Source organism: Zea mays, chromosome 1, assembly GCF_902167145.1.
Source record: "Zea mays cultivar B73 chromosome 1, Zm-B73-REFERENCE-NAM-5.0, whole genome shotgun sequence".
NCBI classification, from domain to species: domain Eukaryota; kingdom Viridiplantae; phylum Streptophyta; class Magnoliopsida; order Poales; family Poaceae; genus Zea; species Zea mays.
The window spans coordinates 59492491-59501409 of record NC_050096.1 but is presented as its reverse complement, the minus strand read 5'-3'; the positions used below and the strand labels follow the sequence as shown (position 1 = coordinate 59501409).

The following is an 8919-nucleotide window of genomic DNA, read 5'->3' as shown; positions in this document are numbered from 1 at the left end:
CCGTGTGTTCGGTCAAGCGAGCCGCTAACTTCCTACGGCTGCATCTAGGAAGTTAGCAAGGGCAGCTAACTTCCTACAACCTCCTCTAGGAAGTTAGTTTTTAGTTGATAATCCGCGGGTATGGTCAAACGAGCCGCTAACTTCCTACGCCTGACTCTAGAAAGTAAGCCACCAATGCTAACTTCCTACGACCTCCTTTAGGAAGATAGATTTCAGCTTTTGACTAGTCAAACGAAAAGGTAACTTCTTACGGCTGCCTCTATGAAGTTAGCATGGGTAGCTAACTTCCTACGGTCTCATCTAGGAAGTTAGATTTTAGCTTTTGACCAGTCAAACGAAAAGCCAACTTTCTACGACTGCCTCTAGGAAGTTAGCATGGACAGCTAACTTCATACGACCTCCTCTAGGAAATTACCTTCAGCTTTTGACCAGTCAAACGAAAAGCTAACTTCCTACGGCATGCTCTAGGAAGTTATTTAACTTCCTATAGTACATGTACAAACTCTAGAAAGTTATGTAACTTCTACGGCTTTACTCTAGGAAGCTATATTTTTTATCTTATCTTCAATCTCATCCTTAGCCACCGTATTTGTTCTAGGCTCTTCTCTATCCTCTCCACACCTTTCTTCTTCGTGCACGCCTAGGAGCAAGCTGCTGCCCTCTCCCTGGCCAGCCCTCTCCCATGGCCGCCCCCTCCCTCAGCTTCGTCTTCAGCCGCCGTCGAACCAGGGCGAGCACCCCACGCCCGTCGCCACTCCCATCCCCTCCCCCTCTCTGCTGATGGTCACGCGCCCTAGCATCCGCTCGCCCCTGCGCGCACTCCTCCCCCATGGCGAGCTCGCCCTCAACTCCCTACCATGGTGCTCGCCCAGGCTCGCCGGCATCCATGGCCGCAGTTCCCTAGATGCTGCCAGCTCTGGCTCCCTAGACGCCGCCAGCTCTGGCTCGCCGGTCTCCGGGCTCGTTGGAGATGGCATATTACCTCCAAGACCTACAACCTAGTGCTCCTCGACGTCGACAGTCACGACCGCTTCCTCAAGTCCGTTTGCTGCAAGCACGACGAGGTGCTGCTCATCATCAAGGTCTACTTCAAGCGCACCGGTGAGCCCATCAACCTCAAGATAATTGCGAGTAGCGGCTCGCAGGCTCCCTACCCCCTTATGAGTTCCTTTTGATTTGGTTCTGAATCACGGTTGTGAGATCCCATTGTTGTTTTTCGCAGGAGCAGAGTGGAGGCTGGAGAGGATTAGGAACACTTTCAAGGGGATCGAGGGATCCCACATGTGGCCCTTTCAGATGAGGATTCTATGCTTAGGGCTTACCGTCCTGATTCTGATTCTAGGGTGTAGGTTGTAGCTTCAGAAAAAGGATTGGCGACATTTTTCCAATGCACAATTGCATGTTCTAAGGCAAATTTAAGTGGGGTTTAGCAAATTTTTAACCCATGTACTGTATATTTGTTTGGTTCAGATAAGTTTACACTAAGGTTTTGCGCTTTTGGCATTAACTTGGTTTAACTGCCTTTTCCAGCGGTGTAGTATTTTTTGCCTCTATATGTTGTGAGTTATCCATTTTGATTAAGTCCTGATGATGTTAGTGTAGCCACTTTATTAGGATGTTTTTGCACAAGATAGCATGTGTCTAACATAGCCATTTTATAGCATGAATCGATGAATGTACATTGCTTGTCGGTTCATATGCTGATTTGGCTTCCAATGTTGTTCTTGGCTGCAAATAGATTAGGTAGCATATCTCCTGAGATAGTACTTCTTCATCAACTTGCACTATCGATTGAGTACATGCCCTTTCTATAGTCAGATTGCAAAGAAATGGCTTGACTCTCAGGTGAGTTCTCTTTTCTTTGGTGTGTGTGTGTTGAATGACTATCAGTATTTAGGCGTAGAAGTTGATCCTGCTGGTGTCCATAGCGCGTAAGGACATACATTCTCACTGCTACATGTAGATATAAATATTACAGTAGAATGAACTGAAAGTTTTTTGTTGAAATTTTAAGAACCAATAGTTAATCTTTTGGACATAATCAAAGTCTAACTAAAGCCAAAAAGTATATTCGCTTTAAATAGTCTGTTTATAAAGGGAATCTATGGATCCCACGACTATTTCCATTTACTCCTATGTGCCGGGAGAACACCATGCACTAATCTCTGTTTAGTGCCTACAATGAAATTTTTGGTCCATTGTTGAACCATGCTAAATATTATATCCTAAAATTATACTATTTATTACCAAATGCTGGGTTTGTTTCATGGAATTACCAAGTGCACGCAGTACGCCTCTGAGCAATCGATTCTCACGCCACTCCTCCACGATCTCCATTAAAGACACTTCAGACAGATCGAGAGCTTCTCCATATAACACACTAGACTGTGTTTCATGTATCCTCGTCCTTGATAACACACATATAAAATCCTATTAAAAATTTATAATAGTGAAAAGCTTTTGGCAAATGCATGTTTTGATTGATGTTACGCAGACAATAATTTTTTGACTAAGTACTGCAACAATTGAGTTGTTGAAGCATTCATGTACATTTTTGTTCCATGAAACGAAACTCATTGTGATCTTTCTCTCAAAGTTGTAGGACCATGGCTGAAGACAAGAGTCATCCATGGTTGAATGAGCGGATCATGTCATTCCTCTCAAAACGGTCGGTCGTTGTGCATTCCTGACAAGACTTGGAGATAGGTGAGTACATCTACTTTTGCATTGTAGTATGATTCTAGTGGTTTATACAAGCTGATGCTTTATATTATACTTTTGTTATATTAAAACCGATCTAGGGCTTTATTAAATTTTGATCCACCAGTGTCATCACTTACTATTATAACAGTTTCCTACGAGCGCGGGGCACGCCCAAGTTACTAGTATATTTATAGTATGTCTCCTTTATATGACACAAATGGATGTGTGCTCTAGCGGTATAAGTTGCTTGCTTTGAGCCGAACATCTTGGGTTTGAATCCTGTCCACGCATAATTTTTTTGGTATTATTCCGCACGAGCCACACGAAGACTGGGTATTTGATTGAATATGTACACAGAAAGCTCTGAATGCATTATGCAATTCTAATATTTTGCTAAATGTGGTCACCTATTATGTTTGTTAATCTCTGAAGTAGTAGTCCAGTCTAGTGAGTTGTGGTTGAAGTAATTTAACTCATAATAAACTATTCTTAATCATAGTCACATTTTCTAGAAAGGGACAACTGACCCTAGTCAGACATATGAGAGGGATACTTATGTGTTGCACTTCTATCGAAGAGCATGCTATAAGTTCAAAGTAAAATAGTATAGAATCAATTTTTAATTTTCACCCTATAAATTTAAGATAAGCTTATATCTAAAATTCAAAATGTTTTGAAATACAAATTAGCCTAGCCCATTAAGTAGATTACAATTCCAACAAAAATAAAGGGATCCAAGTGGGCCCTTTGAAAAGTTGAATGATTCTAATGTGCTATATCATACAACGATGCCAATTAATATCTTTTGTTTTTTCTACTAACCATATTGCTATGCTATTGGCAAAGCTTTCATTCATTCTTAATTTACCAACAAAAGGCTCCTTGAGATAAAAAAGATACTGGAAGTCATTGGAGGCGAACAGATGGTAACATATCATGTACATATAAGATTGTTGTATCATTAGAAGTACCTAACTAATAATTGTAGCATTAGAGCCTTACAAATCAATTAAAGTACTACTACATTAATACATTATGGAGGCCATTATCACCAATACAGAGCATGCTAAGCCAGAGCACAAAGGCCTTTTGAGAGGTAAGAATTAGCAACAATCTGCATCTTCACATTACTTTGACAACAAGATTAGCATTGCCTCATTGACATGATGCCATCCACATTATCTTTTCACAGTCCATGAAGTGGGAGGTGGCTCTACGATGGGTTGACTCCACTCAATTGGATCTGATCTTACTCGTATTCAAGAGCTACTAGAGCTGCGGTAGAATGTGTCCATGCAGAGCGAGCAAGAGGCCTCTGCAGTGGGTATGGATTCAAGCAAGACTCACAACAAGTGTGCATGAGGTATATATGCAATCTGATGTCCTAGCAGTCAAGAAATGGTATAGTCTAGGGTCTTGGTGATCTCAAATATTATGTTAAATGTATTTGTTAGAATAATTAGTGTGATCTTAATTTAGTTGGTGTGCTATACATAATAGTCTAGATTAGTAGTTCTAAAAGTTAGTTGAAGTATTTCTATTCATTATTGAGGATTGTCACTCTTTATTGAGGATTATGTATAACTTCTTTATTGAGGATTGTCACTCTTTATGTATTTCTATCTATAGTTTCTTTATTGAGGATTGTCCCTTAAGCTAATAAGCTAACATGTACTTTAAAACTTATAAATGTTTTATACATTCAATTTGTAATATTTTTGAATCAATTTCTTTTGTAATAAACTCTGATGATATATATTGTAATCTTGTTATAACTTGTAAATGTTGTAACTTGTAACTGAAAGTCGCCTAGAGGGGGGTGAATAGGGTGAATCTGAAATTTATAAACTTAAGCACAACTACAACCCGGGTTAGCGTTAGAAATATGAACGAGTCCGAGAGAGAGGATGAAAAATAAATCGTGGGCAAATAAAGAGTGAGACACGATGATTTGTTTTATCGAGGTTTGGTTCGTGCAAACCTACTCCCCGTTAAGGTGGTCACAAAGACCGGTTCTCTTTCAACCCTTTCTCTCTCTCAAACGGTCACTTAGACCGAGTGAGCTTCTATTCTCAATCAAACGGAACACAAAGTTCTCGCAAGGACCACCACACAATTGGTGTCTCTTGCCTCGGTTACAATTGAGTTTGTCACAAAAAGAATGAGAAAGAAAAGAAGCGATCCAAGCACAAGAGCTCAAATAAACACAAATGTCGCTCTCTCTAGTCACTATTTGATTTGGAGTGATTCCGGACTTGGGAGAGGATTTGATCTCTTTGGAGTGTCTAGAATTGAATGCTATAGCTCTTGTAATGTGTTGAAGGTGGAAAACTTGGATGCCATTGAATGTGGGGTGGTTGGGGTATTTATAACCCCAACCACCAAAAATGGCCGTTGGGAGACTGCTGTCGCATGGCGCACCGGACACTGTCCGGTGCGCCAGCCACGTCAGCCAGCCGTTGGGGTTCGACCGTTGGAGCTCTGACTTGTGGGGCCTCTGGGCTGTCCGGTGGTGCACCGGACAGGTCCTGTAGACTGTCCGGTGCGCCAACTGCGCGTCCTCTGTCCTCTGCGCGCGCAGGCGCGCATTAAATGCGTTGCAGTCGACCGTTACGCTCGAAGTAGCCGTTGCTCCGCTGGCACACCGGACAGTCCGGTGAATTATAGCAGAGCGACCTCCCATTTTCCTGAAGGTGGCAAGTTCAGCCTCGAGTTCCCTGGTGCACCGGACACTGTCCGGTGCGCCAGACCATGGTGCCTTTGGGATGTCTTTAGCTCTCTTTATTTGAACCCTTCCTTGGTCTTTTTATTGGCTTATTGTGAACCTTTGGCACCTGTAAAACTTATAGACTAGAGCAAACTAGTTAGTCCAATTATTTGTGTTGGGCAATTCAACCACCAAAATCAATTAGAAAAAAGGTGTAAGTCTAATTCCCTTTCAATATCCCCTTTTTGGTGATTGATGCCAACACAAACCAAAGCAAGTATAGAAGTGCATAATTGAACTAGTTTACATAATGTAAGTGCAAAGGTTACTTAGAATTGAACCAATATAAGATATGCATGGATTGTTTCTTTATTTTTTTAACATTTTGGACCACACTTGCACCACATGTTTTGTTTTTGCAAATTCTTTAGTAAATTCTTTTTAAAGTCCTTTTGCAAATAGTCAAAGGTAAATGAATAAAATTTTGAGAAGCATTTTCAAGATTTGAAATTTTCTCCCCCTATTTCAAATGCTCTTCCTTTGACTAAACAAAACTCCCCCTCGATAAAATTCTCCTCTTAGTGTTCAAGAGAGTTTTAGATATTGGTTTTTGAAGAGGGTGTTCCAATTTGAAATTCTATCAAAAGTAAGATACCAATTGAAAAATTCGTCATTTCAAGACCTTTTCTTAACTCAAAATTTGAAAATTGGTGGTGGTGCGGTCCTTTTGCTTTGGGCTAATACTTTCTCCCCCTTTGACATGAATCGCCAAAAACGGATATTTGAGTAAAATATAAGCCCTTAGTTATAACTACTTTCTCTCCCTTTGGCAAGCAAAAATATGAGTGAAGATTATACCAAAGTTGGAGAGTGGCTCGGAGCAACGACGAAGGATGAGTAAGTTCAATGGAGTGGAGTGGAATCCTTTGTCTTCACCGAAGACTCGAATTCCCTTTCAATTTATGACTATGTTTGAAATACACTTGAAAACACATTAGTCATAGCATATAAAAGAGATATGATCAAAGGTATATTAATGAGCTATGTGTGCAAAACATCAAAAGAAATTCCTAGAATCAAGAATATTTAGCTCATGCCTAAGTTTGGTAAAAGTTTGTTCATCTAATGGCTTGGTAAAGATATCGGCTAATTGTTCTTTAGTGTTAATATATGCAATCTCGATATCCCCCTTTTGTTGGTGATCCCTTAAGAAATGATATCGAATGGCTATGTGTTTAGTGCGTCTATGCTCAACGGGATTATCCGCCATGCGGATTGCACTCTCATTATCACATAGAAGAGGGACTTTGGTTAATTTGTAACCATAGTCCCTAAGGGTTTGCCTCATCCAAAGTAATTGCGCGCAACAATGGCCTGCGGCAATATACTCAGCTTTGGCGGTAGAAAGAGCTACGAAATTTTGCTTCTTTGAAGCCCAAGACACCAGAGACCTTCCCAAGAACTGGCAAGTCCCCGATGTGCTCTTTCTATTAATTTTACACCCTGCCCAATCGGCATCCGAATAACCAATTAAATCAAATGTGGATCCCCGAGGGTACCAAAGCCCAAACTTAGGAGTATAAACAAAATATCTCAAGATTCGTTTTACGGCCGTAAGGTAAGCTTCCTTAGGGTCGGCTTGAAATCTTGCACACATGCATACGGAAAGCATAATGTCCGGTCGTGAAGCACATAAATAGAGTAAAGATCCTATCATCGACCGGTATACCTTTTGATCGACGGATTTACCTCCCATGTCGAGGTCGAGATGCCCATTGGTTCCCATGGGTGTCTTGATGGGCTTGACATCCTTCATCCCAAACTTGTTTAGAATGTCTTGAATATACTTCGTTTGGCTAATGAAGGTGCCCTCTTGGAGTTGCTTCACTTGAAATCCCAAGAAGTACTTCAACTCCTCTATCATCGACATCTCGAATTTCTCTGTCATGATCTTACTAAATTCCTCACATGTAGATTCGTTAGTAGACCCAAATATAATATCATCAACATAAATTTGGCATACAAACAAATCATTGTCAAGAGTTATAGTAAATAAAGTAGGATCGACCTTTCCGACTTTGAAGCCATTAGTGATAAGAAAATCTCTTAGGCATTCATAAAGCGCCTTAGAGAGTTTATACACATGGTTAGGATACTCACTATCTTCAAAGCCGGGAGGTTGCTCAACATATACATCTTCCTTGATTGGTCCATTGAGGAAGACACTTTTCACGTCCATTTGATAAAGCTTGAAGCCATGGTAAGTAGCATAGGCAAGTAAAATGCGAATTGATTCTAGCCTAGCTACGGGTGCATAGGTTTCACCGAAATCCAGACCTTCGACTTGTGAATATCCCTTGGCCACAAGTCGGGCTTTGTTCCTTGTCACCACACCATGCTCATCTTGCTTGTTGCGGAAGACCCACTTGGTTCCTACAACATTTTGGTTAGGACGTGGAACTAAATGCCATACCTCATTCCTAGTGAAGTTGTTGAGCTCCTCTTGCATCGCCACCACCCAATCCGAATCTTGTAGTGCTTCCTCTACCCTATGTGGCTCAATAGAGGAAACAAAAGAGTAATGTTCACAAAAATGAGCAACACGAGATCGAGTAGTTACCCCCTTTTGAATATCGCCGAGGATGGTGTTCACGGGGTGATCTCGTTGTATTGCTTGGTGGACTCTTGGGTGAGGCGGCTTTGGGACTTGTTCATCTTCCTCATCTTGATCATGGGCATCTCCCCCTTGATCATTGCTCTCCTCTTGAGGTGGCTCATCTCCTTGATCTTCTCCTTCATCATTTTGAGCCTCATCCTCATCTTGAGTTGGTGGAGATGCTTGTGTGGAGGAAGATGGTTGATCTTGTGCTTGTGGAGGCTCTTCGGATTTCTTAGGACACACATCCCCAATGGACATGTTCCTTAGCGCGACGCACGGAGCCTCTTCATCATCTAGTTCATCAAGATCGACTTGCTCTACTTGAGAGCCGTTAGTCTCATCAAACACAATGTCACAAGAAACTTCAACTAGTCCAGAGGACTTGTTAAAGACTCTATATGCCCTTGTGTATGAATCATATCCTAGTAAAAAGCCTTCTACCGCCTTAGGAGCAAATTTAGATTTTCTACCTCTTTTAACAAGAATAAAACATTTGCTACCAAAGACTCTAAAATATGAAACATTGGGCTTTTTACCGGTTAGGAGTTCATATGATGTCTTCTTGAGGATTCGGTGTAGATACAACCGGTTGATGGCGTAGCATGCGGTGTTGACCGCCTTCGCCCAAAACCGATCCGAAGTCTTGTACTCATCAAGCATGGTTCTTGCCATGTCCAATAGAGTTCGATTCTTCCTCTCCACTACACCATTTTGTTGTGGCGTGTAGGGGTAAGAGAACTCATGCTTGATGCCCTCCTCCTCAAGGAAGCCTTCAATTTGTGAGTTCTTGAACTCCGTTCCGTTGTCGCTTCTTATTTTCTTGATCCTTAAGCCGAACTCGTTTTGAGCC

The 8919-nt window shown here is 41.4% G+C and overlaps 1 long non-coding RNA gene across 1 annotated transcript; it reads left to right on the top strand.

Moving 5' to 3' along the window:
- The first annotated feature begins 578 nt into the window (after positions 1-578).
- LOC103634817 (uncharacterized) lies at positions 579-4344 on the top strand. The gene is made up of 3 exons (XR_556946.2): positions 579-1101; positions 1223-3799; positions 3896-4344. It is a non-coding gene; the product is annotated as an uncharacterized lncRNA (long non-coding RNA).
- The last annotated feature ends 4575 nt before the right edge of the window (positions 4345-8919 follow it).